This window comes from Aricia agestis, chromosome 7, assembly GCF_905147365.1.
Source record: "Aricia agestis chromosome 7, ilAriAges1.1, whole genome shotgun sequence".
Lineage (NCBI taxonomy): Eukaryota > Metazoa > Arthropoda > Insecta > Lepidoptera > Lycaenidae > Aricia > Aricia agestis.
Genome location: NC_056412.1, coordinates 13,845,776 through 13,859,775, shown reverse-complemented (window position 1 = coordinate 13,859,775; position 14,000 = coordinate 13,845,776). Strand labels below are relative to the sequence as shown.

General features: G+C 36.3%; 1 protein-coding gene across 1 annotated transcript in view; it reads left to right on the top strand.

Annotated features, from left to right (window-relative positions):
* The window catches only part of LOC121728751 (roundabout homolog 1-like), a 72,385-nt gene that overhangs the window by 15,320 nt on the left and 43,065 nt on the right, over positions 1–14,000 (top strand). The window lies entirely within an intron of this gene.

The window sequence follows — 14,000 nt, the reverse complement described above, 5'->3', positions numbered from 1 at the left end:
TGTATGGTTTAAAATGTGATGAAACTAACAGAAATACGAATGATCTGTCCTATTGTAAATCATGATGTCGAACAAAAGTTGACCATTAGAGACAAGCTTTTGTTGTGCGGCAGCTGAATGTTTTGGAAAACACGATATAAAATAAGGCCAAAGAATATGCTTTAAATAGGATATTTACAGAAATATATTCATATTTAGAATCGGGTATATTTAGAAGATACTTCGAATTACCTATAATATTGTACACATTTGTATATTATTGAAGACAGCAATTGTTAACAAGGCTGTGTATGACATCTCTATTGTCTGGTTAATAATTATAATATTTCAAAATTTAAGGGAAATGTGCAAATAAAGTAACTTTTACTCGCTGCAGACAAAATCTCACGGGAAGACTGTTCTTTCACAAGATAGAAGGAGCAAATAATCTAGATCCTAAACTACTAGGTCGACCAAATTCCATTAAATAAATTTTGCGTAAAACATCAAACATACACACGAACTTTTTAATTAGTTTAACAAACATGCCGATAAACTGCCAATAGAAAATAGCCTAATAACTCCAGCGAAATACGACCTAGATGAACCCCAAAACGACCAATCTCCGGTGAACGCGCCCAACCTAAACCAATTCAATTTTCATCCTATCTAGTTCACGTCCCATTTGCTTACATTCATGTAGTTATCTCGTCATCAAACAGTTTTATCGATTTCATTACTCTGCGATGCATGGCGCAATCATGAATCATTTTTAGAAAATTCCATTTTATTCGTGTTTTATCGAATACCGAGCAAAGCTGGGTCAAATAGCTAGTTATAATAAAAAGTATAATTAAACGCTTATCAGTTAAAAAATACGCGATTAAATAACTTGCAGAATATCTCTCGCGTTGCATAAAATAATTAATGTATATCTAATTGTTTATGTTACATCGTTGTCTGGAGTTAGCTTTGTATCCTGCATCAGTTTTCGTATTTTTGTTTGTGTTGTATTTCATTACCAAGATTTATTCACATGAATGAAAAGATACGATGATACTGTTTGTATAAAACGTTTTTGCCACATTTCCATACAAATAAAAGGTTTGACACCTATTAATGGAGGTAGCTGTGATGTTACGCATCTTTGGCTCTTTTTGCCTCATCCTACGTTCCTGCTTATTGTATACCTAGTTAAAAAACAGCTGAAGATTTTTTACATTCTATAAACTATTTCACCAGTTCGTTACCGCCAACCGACAAGTAGTCAAGAGTCTATTTTTGTTTGTGTTATAATTTCAAAACATAATATTAATCAACTATTTATGTTATTTCGTAGCTAAAAAAGGCAATTTTAAGCACGTCAATAAAGCAATTAATTCTTCAAGCCCCATAAGAGCACCGCATACAATAGCTTTCCTGGAAACTGTGATCGAAGTATTAAAATATGTGATAGTAATTATTTATCAGATTTAATTTGTTTTATCATAAATCTGCAATTATTATCACAAATGTGAGAATATTTATTATTACACTTTAGTTTTATTGGATTAGTTTTAACAACAGGATGCGTGGACCGATATTTTGTCCAGTTTAAAACTACTCAACTTTTTAGTACCTCCGTAAATAGTTAAGACAGCGTGTTTCGCACTTTAAATAAATCAAACGCAATTTTATTAAAAAAAAAAACGTATAATAATTCTCCTTCAATAGGATTATCCAAAATCTTTTCAATACATTTCGTGATACGTAAAGGACAATGTGTTTTTGAAGAACAACCTACATAAAATAGCCGACTGGGCCAGATCTTTTGGTATGCTTGTAAATCCGAGAAAATCGCAGGCCATCATAATTGGCAGCAAATACACGACTCAACACTTACGCAATGTGCCTCCAGTCATATATGATGGTACTGTTATTGACTATGCTGACTCAGCTAAACATTTAGGGATCATCTTGGACAGTAATCTCAGTTGGAAACCTCAGGTTAATGAAGTCAGTAGAAAGGTACACCACTCGTTGCACATGATGAGGAGCCTCCAAAATTTTTTGCCCATTCCTACCAAAATTCTCCTTGTCCAAACCCTCATTCTCCCTATCCTCGACTATGCCGATTCTTGTTACTTAGACTTGAGTGAGGAATTATTGACAAAATTAGAACGCCTGCAGAATCTCTGTATCCGTTTTATTTTTGGATTAAAAAAGTTTGACCACATATCTGGATTTAGATCAAAACTCAAGTGGCTTCCTATCCGTCTCCGTCGCAATTCCCATATCCTTAGCTTACTGTATAATATCCTGTATAATCCTCTATCTCCCTCCTACCTTGTTGATCGATTCAATTTTTCCCGACCCCTCCATATCCCATGTAGATCCAGCGTTAGAACAAACCTTTCCCTCCCACTGCATCGTACCAACTTTTACTCCTACTCATTCACCGTTCATGCAGTCAGATTGTGAAACTCGCTTCCTCATGCTGTTCGCGATAGCTCCACTATCAGTTCATTCACAAGAAAACTAAAAGAGCATTATCTTCAAGAATCCATATAAATACCGTTATTAAATATACATATAGTATGTATGTATTATAGACGAATTATTCTGTATTTATTTCAATTATTATAGTATTGTATATTATTTATTCTGATTATAATATTGTATGTATTATTATTATAATTAAGTATTTAATATTATTTTCTTATATGTAGACTTAAAGAATTATTTTGTGATTGTGCACGCTCTGTCCATTTTCTTACATGTCATATCTCTCCTCATAGGGCTGCTGTAAGAAATTTCTTTAGAAATAAGCAGTTCCTTTGTGTCGTCTTTCCATGTCAATTGTTTTAGAATAAGTTTCTGTAGATGTAAGTGTACAATAAATGTTAAATAAATAAATAAATAAACAACAAAGGATGACAAAGCTCCTGCCGAATATATTGAAAAGGTAGCTCTTGTGACATTACAACACCGCCTACATTCAGATTAGGAATGTAGTATTATTTTTGGAGATTTTCTAAAATAGCCATTCGTTTTTTCGTTAATGATTTCTATGCTGCGGGTTACGGGTAGCAGCTGTCGTTTTATTATGATTATGCAGCTACCGTTTTACGTGGAATCAATTTATTTGCATCTGAAACAATCACGTTACATACAGATAGGCTGTACTCAAAGGCAATGCTCAAAACTAACTGTATAAAAATTAGCGGAGTATAAATCATTTTATTACGATACAATAGACGGTCCTCCAGCCTCTCGGCCTTAACGAAGCAAGCAATAAAGCGGGAATTAAAAGCTGGAGTACCCTCTAAAAGATTACGCCGTTAACACTACCGCGATAATGAGGCTGTGAAACTTTGGATGTATTCCAGAACACCGTAAACATCTCAATATACCGGGGTAGGTTTTATTGTTATATAAATACACTTTTAATATTACAATACAATTTAAAGTTGAGTGTTTTAACTCTTAACAGCATACAACGCGTCAAACTCTACAATGCTCTTAAACTACATCAACAAAATATTGATATTTCAAAGTAATTGAATCTACTGTCAGTCGTCCTGTTGGGCGCCCCAGGTATCGCTGGAGAGATGCTGTTGAGGCTGACCTGCGTGACCTTCAAGTTTGTAACTGGCAGGAGGTAGCGCAGGACATGGCTTAATGGCGGAAGCTCAATTCGGGGGCCAAGATCCACTTCAGGTCATTGAGCCAGCGAAGTTAGTTAGTCAGCTATCAATAGTAGCAGCTAAAATTGATATAGCTTTGATTCTTTACAGTTTCGTTTTGATTCCTTACTGTTTAATCTTTGCGAAGAAAATAAACAGAACAACGTAATTCTATTAGAATCGACAAGGTTACGCAAGATCTACAAGCCAAATTCTCTATTTGCTTTATTCTCTACGCGGATCTCTATTAGTAAATAGAGATCCACTAAGAGATCTAGCCAAATCTGAAATCTCTATCTAAACATTTTCAACCGAATACTTTAATCTTTGAAATTCGCTTAGAATAGCGTCTAGGATATCCAGTCGGTATTAAGACGTTCCCTTAGAAAGCCATTTATCTGATATACATCCCAGGATTTGAGGTCTATCAATTCAAAGCGTAGCGTTTCACGTATGCCCCAAAGTCTATTACTTCGTTAAATAGAGTATCAATTTATTGGCTTTGATACTCGATCACTGACGTCTATTGTATTTAATAATACAATCGCTTGCCATAATATCGTAATAATATAGAATATATTGTTGCGGTGGTATAGCTAATATTTCCTATGTACCTCTATAATAATAACTCCCTCGGTTTCGGTGACGGTGGCCGGTTTCATTGAAATCAAGCCAGTTACGCAGGAGTAATTTTATTAATTTTATTTTAATGCCCAAGTGTGTGCGCAGTACATGAGAGTACTCTCTATTCCTTTACTTTCATAACCCAGTGGGACGGACGACCGACACGATTGGCGAGAGATCAGGCGCACCGACTTTTTACATGCCCATCCGACGCATGGATCATCGTACTTGTCAGATAATCAGGTGATCAGCCTGCATTGTCCTAACCAAACTTGGAAATAACATGTTTCCAACGCGGGATTCGAACCCACGACCTCCGAGTCAGAAGCCATGCTCTGAACCACTGGACCACGGAGGCGTTATGTACCTCTTTTTTTTTTTTTTTTTTTTTATCTATGGACGCTTAACACCACGTCAGTCTGGCCCCGTGCTAAGTACCTAAAGGACTTGTGTTACAGGTACCAGACAACGGAAATATATTTAATACACATCCAGACCCGGGAACATTGAAAACTTTTTGTTCCGTCGGCGGGATTCGAACCCGCGACTCCCAGCTTGAGCTACCGACGCGCTCACCACTGAGCCACAGAGGTCGTCAAACCTCTATATCTATACTTATAAAATTACATGTCCTGACTGACTGACTGACTGATTCATCATCGCTGAGCAAAAACTGTTAAAGTTACAGTCACGAAATTTGGTAGGTAGGGTTGTTTTATTAAGTAGACACTAACTAAGGAAGGAATTTTGAAAATTTTACCCCGAAGGGGGTGAAATAGGGGTTGAAAGTCTGAATGAAAGTCTCTTAAGTTAGGAACATGAAACTTTATTTTTGAGTTACGGATTACAAATGAATGAATACGTATTTGAGCGTTTTTGGAAATTCTACCCCCAAGAGGGTGAAATTAGGGTTGAAAGTGTGAATGAAAGTCCGTTATTTCTTGAGTTAGAAACATGAAACTTTATTTTTAGGCTAATGATTAAATATTAATGGATACGTGTTTAAGCGTTTCTGGAAATTCTACCCCCAAGGGGGTGAAATAGGGGTTGAAAGTGTGAATGAAAGTCCGTTATTTCTTGAGTTAGAAACATGAAGCTTTATTATTGGGCTACTGATTAAAAACAAAAAGATACATATTTAAGGATTTCCGAAAAACCTACCCCTAAAGGGGTGGAATAAGGGTTGAAAGTTAGTATGAAAAACCAATTGATTAAGAATAAATAAATACGTTAAAAAAAAATTGACATTATTAATACAGTTTTTAATTCAACTCCAGTTAATTTATGTATTTTGTTTGAATCCTCCGCTCGCCAAATACGATAAAATATAGACGACGCGACCCAACGCCTCACCGTAGTGAGGCGTTGGTGCGTGCGTGCGTTGGTGCGTGCGTGCGTGTGTGCGTGTGTAGTGTGGGGTAACATTATCAAGTAAGCGACCCGAACGGGCAGACACGTGAGGGCAGACGTCGTTGACGGTCGTTTCTATTTTCGCAATTTTGCTGTTGTATTTGTTTTTCAATGCGATACGACATAATATGTGTTTTGAGAATTGAGATTGTTGTCTATACTTATAAAATTGCATGTCCTGACTGACTGATTCATCATCGCTGAGCAAAAACTGTTAAAGTTACAGCAACGAAATTTGGTGAGTAGGGTTGTTTTATTAAGTAGACACCCACTAAGGAAGGAATTGTGAAAATTTTACCCCGAAGGGGGTGAAATAGGGGTTGAAAGTTTGAATGAAAGTCCGTCATTTCTTAAGTTAGAAACATGAAAGTTTATTTTTGAGTTACTGATTAAAAATGAATGGATACGTATTTATGCGTTTCTGGTAATTCTACCCCCAAGGGGATGAAATTCCGTCATTTCTTAAATTAGAAACATGAAATTTTATTGACGTTTGCGTTTGACGTTTGCTTAAATAAGGTCCCGTTTTTACCCTTTGTATAAGGAACCACAAAAAGGGGAAAATTATCCATCTTTGTTATTAAGTATAACTATGTTAACGCAGACGAAGTCGCGGGCAACAGCTAGTTAAGCATATGTCGCAATAAATTCATTAAGCATTCATATAGCAGACCCAAACAGATGAATACCACATATACATTTAAATTTCGCTTGAAGATGTAGCTTATACGAAATTACAAAGAAGGTACTACTAAACATAAAGGGAGCCCGATTCGAATATCTGCCTTTATATTCAATCTGCCAACGGAGCGATAATATTTGATTAATAAGATTATAAGAATCGTGCCCCTAAACGTAGTACAAACAATTATTTTAGTATGTTTGTAAAATCTCAATAATTTGCGCTAGAAGAAAAGTGTAATTTGATTTAGAAAATATTAAATTCGCTACTCAAATAAGATACTAAGAATGTAATATAAATTGAATTTTAAACATTATTAAATGCTAGTAACAATATACAAGCTCCATTTTAAGAATTTAATATTAGCAAAAATGTTGTAGATAGAGCCGGGAAACAAGAGCATCACAGAGAAGGGAATGTTTAGAGAGCTTAACGTGACGTAAGGGATTACAGCTAGATTAGTTTAACATGAAAACTTCGCTGCAGTCTCTGGACGGACTTCTGTATAGAATAATGGACATGACTCCTAACATTAGATAAAAAAAGCAAAGTATGTTGTATAAAATATTATACGAGTATAATAATATTATGATTTATTGTACACTAGCTGATGATGCCTGCAACTCCGTTGTGCCAAAAAAAAATTTTATGAAATAAGAGGACTAACGAGCAATCAGAAGAGCTGCAGGTGCGTTGCCGGCTGGCCGGGAGGGAATAGGGTAATAGGGAAGGGTAGGGATGGGAAGGAAGGCAATAGGGTAGGGGATTGGGCCTCTGGTAAACTCACTCACTCGGCGAAACACAGCGCAAGCGCTGTTTCACGCCGGTTTTATGTAGGAACGTGGTATTTCTCCGGTCGAGCCCGCTCATTTGTGCCGAAGCATGGCTCTCCCACGTATAATTCGTTTATCGCACGGGAATCGTACATTTTCCGGGATAAAAACTACCCTATATCCTTTCTCGGGACTCAAAGTATCTCCATGCCAAATTTCAGCAAAATCCGTTTAGCGGTAACAGAGAGATTAACAGACAGATAGACGGACAGACAGACAGACACACTTTCGCATTTATAATATTAGTATGGATATGGATACACGTGTTACTTGGTCCCGAGTCCCGACTCCCGACCAACCCGTAACCCGATAATGATAATAAAATTTTAGTCATGGTCTGTTAATCGGGTTTCGTTTTTAGTAATTCTATGGTAAGTTCCAAAATATAGCCCTGTATATTGTATTATACTGGCCAGTGCTCATGACGTCAAAAATTGATGCCATAATAGTGATTCATTCCGAAATATACTAGACAGTTCATTGACGTAATTATGACTTTGTTAGGACTAGAAGGATGTTGTCATAACACATAGCGATATAATCATAGAGTTAATATACCTAGCGGAATAGTAATAATAATAACAAAGGCCTGAGCAAGCGAGATGTCACTATCATTAACACTGCGTGGTAAAAAGAGACGTGTGATATATTATGACAGCAGCACTCTTTTTTTAACGTCCAGTCGGCACGTGCCGCACGTTGACAATTTAATCTCATAGAAATCATGTTCAATCATGCTTGTGTAATGCCGGCACTAATGTGTAGAACGGGCGTTCTCGCGTTGGCCGTAGGTATTTAGACGTTGGCCGACGCGTTTGCGAGCTTGCCGCGCGGTGTCTGAAATGTCGGCAAAGATCAAAGGACATTTGTCGCAAGCTTCGTGCTCCATCCGCACATAGGCCGCGCGATCAGTTCGCCCGGAGTTATAGTTATGATAATTATAATAATATGTTATAATTTTTATATGTAATAATTTAATAAATAATAAGTGGGTGATAAAATAATTACTTATATTATTTTAATATTATAAAATATTATGTAAAAGTGAGTTTATTTCTTTGTTTGTTACGTTTTCTCGCCTTTTATTTATTTATTTCGAGAATACCCTTTAAAAACTTTTTCTTGTCCACATTTACAAAGTAATTATAAGCTGTGAATAAATATACAGCTTCAGCTGTTAGTGATTCAACATCCACTTTGAATCCGTCCGCACATTGGCGCGATCCAAAGCATACTGAACGACCTTCCTATGTGTGGATTACTCACAAGCACCGTTGCAAGCGCACCGCCAACGCGTGTGCCAACGCGTTGGCAGTGCGCTCGTCTATATGGGGAGGCGGCTTAAGTGTATATGTACACATATTTTTACACGCAGATGAAACCAATTTTGGTTTCGTTTGACAGCTCGAGATTGTTGCTCTATTCCGCTAGGTATATTAACTTTATGGATATAATTATAGAATTAGTAGTATGTAATAACGTACTACTTATACGCGATAATTGTTTCACCAGTGGCATACCAGTACAATAATATAGCACGGATACAAGACGATGAGCTTTGGCCAGTATACTGGTTTAACGTTGTTCGTGGCGGCCGAAAAGGAAGATCTTCCGACCGAGCGAGATAGCATGCTCGGTCAGGCCGAAGCCCACTGACGTCATTTCAGACGTTGTATATAACTTGCCGTTCTTCGAAACTTCGATAGCGCGATTCAGGATTGTTAGGCGAATAGTGGGTACCGCCACATCACTCCCCCCCGAAGACCTGTGGTATTCTTCGATGCGCTTGTGTTGTCAGGTGTGGGCCGAAGCTACGCGTGCAATGACCAGGAGAGGGACCCCGTGCTCTGCTTGTTGACCGGTCGTTGTAGCCTATGGCTGCCCCGTTCAAGCCAGACGCGGGTTCGACCGGCGCGGACGCCCAACGCGGCTTATGGTCGAGGCGACCCGGTTATGCTTGATAACTGCTGACGTGGTGCGGAGGGGCGAGGAGTGTTGATGATGATTGATGTCCAGAAGGATGCGTGTTCTTGTCGGTGGTCACCAATTTAACGTTGTTCGTGGCGGCCGAAAAGGAAGATCTTCCGACCGAGCGAGATAGCATGCTCGGTCAGGCCGAAGCCCACTGACGTCATTTCAGACGTTGTATATAACTTGCCGTTCTTCGAAACTTCGATAGCGCGATTCAGGATTGTTAGGCGAATAGTGGGTACCGCCACACTGGGTTAAATTTCGGAACTCACGCTATGTAAACAAAACAACATTTTATTGACTGACTTACAAACTGAAGCTTAACATCAAGGAACTAAAGAATAACTTGGATGCTCGCCAGCATTTGCAATTGCTATAAAACTTGCACGTCCTCGATCTTATATTATCACGACAAGGAATGATTAGTTGTAGAGCTAAGAACTTGTACAATATTTCACAGCTAATGCATTTCGACTGAATAGATAAGGGAACTGCTATTAATGAGCCAAATATATCTCTTACCCTTTAGGGTCAGAGACATCTTAAAGGTGAATTAGGTTTTCATGATTTCTTAGGCCCATCAACTCCCAAGCGGTCGAATCCGACCGCGATAACAATAGAATAACAATAGATTTCCATGAATCCGCGATCAAGGGATTAACGCAAGCATTACATATTTTGTATTACGAGTATAATGTATATTTTTATCACTTACAGATTTTGTCGCGTAGACCTTTTCTTGTTCCTGACGTTTCGGCTGCTTTCTGGTGGCCGTGATCAGGCATTTACTGAAAAATACTCCAAATATATCACAATAGTTATTTCTTTTCATGCGATTAGATGACATTATAATTACCAAATAATTACATGTTTATTTCTTATGTTAATAGAAAATGATTTTTAAATATTTTAAAATTAGTTCTTTATACAGTACAGCTTGCTTTGATTTCGTCCATACAAAAGTATCATTGGACGGATAAGTTTTTTTTCGTTAGTTTCTACTCTTTCATTCGAATGCATCTACTCTATAATGCATTTAAAACTGTAAAGCACAATTTAGTAGTGATGACTGTGATGATGTCAGTCGATCCTGTATCACCAAGTTTGTATCACTCAATCGCTCGGATTGTGTTGAACTAGTTTATCACGTCGCCTTCAATTTGTCAAACTACCCGCATCCTATGTTTCGACTATCTTAGGATTCCGTATAATGTAGATTAATCTTAATGTATTTACGGGGTAGGAATAAATATAGAGCGCGCACTACTTAAAGATTGCTCAGGAGAAAACAAAAAGTGCAATCAGCTCTAGATAATATAATTTTTATTATCTAGAGCTGATTTATTTTGAAGCAGGGAATAATAAGCCTTAATTCTAATTAACTAACCTAAAATTGGTAAAAAATAAAGTTTCCAAAACAATATTAACAGCACTTATTAATCTCTAGCATACACAATCCAACTATTTTACGATAGATATCAACTTCTCCCTCGCGACCATTTTAACAGAAGTACTAAAGTTGTAGACAATATCAATAGTATCTAAAATTAGACAAATCCTCCAGAGGCGGGGGAACTTTAGGCTATAAACTGCATTTTACCTCTGTCTATTCTGTCTGTACTAAATTTAGTTTTATCAATACGGATTTCTGCAGACAGGACTGTGTATGCTCCTCCTAGCTCGGAGAATGTATAAAATTGTTATAATATTATTGTGATGTTTTGTGTAGTCCATGGCATGTATTGTATGAAGCTTAAAAAATATTATTCATTATAAAAGAATTGCACTTGGTAATATTTTTATTTGGTTAATATGTTTATGGTGGTGGATTAAACTGAAATTGTGCATTACACATAATAATTATTACTAGAGATCGCCCAATGGTCGAAATTAGACCTTAGTTTCAACGACATAGGACTACTACCTATATTTTGTAAAAAATATTGACTTTATCATTTTTTTTTCAACTCTTGTCTCTGGGACTTAGCTGATCTCAAACTGACCGTGTAAGCATTGTCTAAAAGTATCTTAAATTAAATATAAAAAAAACTATAATCCATTTTCAATTTGTCAACTTGTTGTCAACAGACTTCAACCATAAATAAAAAAGTATAATTCGTATGTATAGGCTCGTCACTCAAAAATCTGTCATTTCTCATGTGTGTGTGTAATGTTTTATTTGTTAAAAAAATGTATGATTAAAACATAATTTCAAAATAATATTAGTTCGATGCACTCCTTCACCATATAAACTATAACTGTGCAAAATTTCATTCACCTACGTTTCCCCATTTTTCGTAAAAAGGGTTACAAAGTTTTTCGTTCGCGTATTAATATTGTGATTATCTACACTATTTAATGCAATGATATTCTATGTTACTAACGTAACGTATTTTAGAAACTCATTGATTTAATGTTATGAAGGTTTGTTTGTTTATTGAATAGGATCTGTAAATACTTAACCGATTTTGAAGAAAGGCTCAGAATCTATATATATATAAAACTCAAAGGTGACTGACTGATTGACATAGTGATCTATCAACGCACAGCCGAAACCACTGGACGGATCGGGCTGAAATTTGGCATGCAGATAGATGTTATAACGTAGGCATCCGCTAAGAAAGGATTTTGATAAATTCCAACCCCAAGGGGTTCAAATAGGGGATGAAAGTTTGTATATAATAATACTTCTTAACGCGAGCGAAGCCGCGGGCAAAAGCTCGTATTAAATATACAGGTAAGCACAAGGGTGTAAAGTTATAGGTATTTTTATTGCCAGAAAATATACGTTACTTTGGAAATTTTAACTATTAAACGTATAGTATAAAAAGTTATTCCATCAAATAGGAAGGTTGATGACGTTCAAAAATGTCCATAAAAGTGACCATTTTAGCCCAGTTTCAGTATTCATGTTACGTATACAATCATTGAGATCATTGAATATTTATGATATCGTGCAAATAAAGGACTTTTTGATGATTTATTGCCGATTCCGGTGTAATGTCATCGCTATCACATAAACGATAAATTACGGAGGTCATGAATTAAATAATTTTTACATTTTTAAATTAAAAATCTACAATCTGGTCTGATCTGAATGCTATCCTTCTAGCATTTAGATGAAATAAGAAGTACAGTTAAATAATTCTTATTAGTTTTAAATAAAATCGGCCAAGTGCGAGTTGGACTCGCGTAGAAGGGTTCCGTACCTTTATGGAACAAAAATAGGCCAAAATTTGCCTCCTGTCTCTAATTACCTGAAGATAACATAAACAGATAGTTTATTTTAATATTATTATTATGAATTGCTTGGTAATTTTACAAGAAATATAGCCGGGGTCAAAGAAGAAACGTTTTTCAAGAGCACAAAATCTTTAGGCGGCAATTTATCCCTTTTAACTCAACCGACTACCTTCACCGCACACTAAGTTACTTAACTTAATTAACTACACAAAAGTGTCCGAGAGCGTGAAATATTTCTATGGAATTCCTTTGTTTGGATAGGCCCCGGGCGCCCGTTCCGAAGTAAAATACATAGTTGAAAACTGAAAATCTACGTTCATTCCGCAAATCTTACTTCAATACGGATTTCGCTAACGGCTACGAAAACACGAAACAACGTACAGGATATGTAGGAAAACAACGTTATAGTAACGTCGGAAAACACCGTAGACGTAAAATATGAAATACATTACAAAATGTAGCCAAAAAGCGTAGTCAAAAAGTACTTTAGGATTTTCCGGCCATTTTAATATTTGAGATGACAATAGACAGTAGATTGCATGGTTTTGGGTGTATTTCTTTATTGTACTTTACTGGCCACATAATACATTAAAAAAATATATAAAGGGTGTGTTACGAAACTGTACCAGTATACTGACCAGTATGATTGATGGAGATGTAGCTGCTGAGACGTCAGGAAGCACTGACTTGTAGAGAATTTAGGAAAACACCCTTGTATTATATGAAGATTTTTTCGTCAAAATATATAATATTATGGTGTACCAAATATTAAATATTCAGATTCTTTTAAGTTTATGATATAATTACTTATCTATGCTAATCTATATATATAAAACTCAAAGGTGACTGACTGACATGGTGATCTATCAACGCACAGCCAAAACCACTGGACGGATCGGGCTGAAATTTGGCATGTAGGTAGATGTTATGACGTAGGCATCTGCTAAGAAAGGATTTTGATCAATTCTACCCCCAAGTGGTCAAAATAGGGGATGAAAGTTTGTATATAATAATTAATAATAATTGGTAACGCGAGCGAAGCCGCGGGCAAAAGCTCGTATTATTATAAAGTAGAAGAGTCCATTTGCTTGAACGCGCTGATCTCCAAAATTATTAGTCAAATTCAATAGTTCCATTAATTGGGAAAGGTCTTGGCTATATTATTATATATCACGCTGCTGCGACCAATAGGAGCTTCTGAGAATTCTGAGGAGGAATTTTTTCCCGTATTTTTCACATCGGTGAAAATTACTCATCTCAGGTGGAAACACGGAAGAAATCGCAGGTAACAGCTAGTGTTTAGATATTTGTATTATTATAAAAATGTTATAGAGAACAAAGCGTATCTACCCTGTAAGCTTTTACCCGGTTTCAGCGGCAGGAATTAAAAATATTCGAAGATTGCTTTCGACCCTCTGGGGACCTTTCTTTGTGTTCAACATAAAAATGTCATTTCTTCTTTTGTTTTAGCTAAGCTCAATTTTTTTATATAAAAGTTGCTTTGTTCGGAGTCAAAGAATAAAATAAGTCTAAAAGGAAAATAGTGATTATAATAACGATATTATAACGTATTAAAAAACTCTATAGATATAT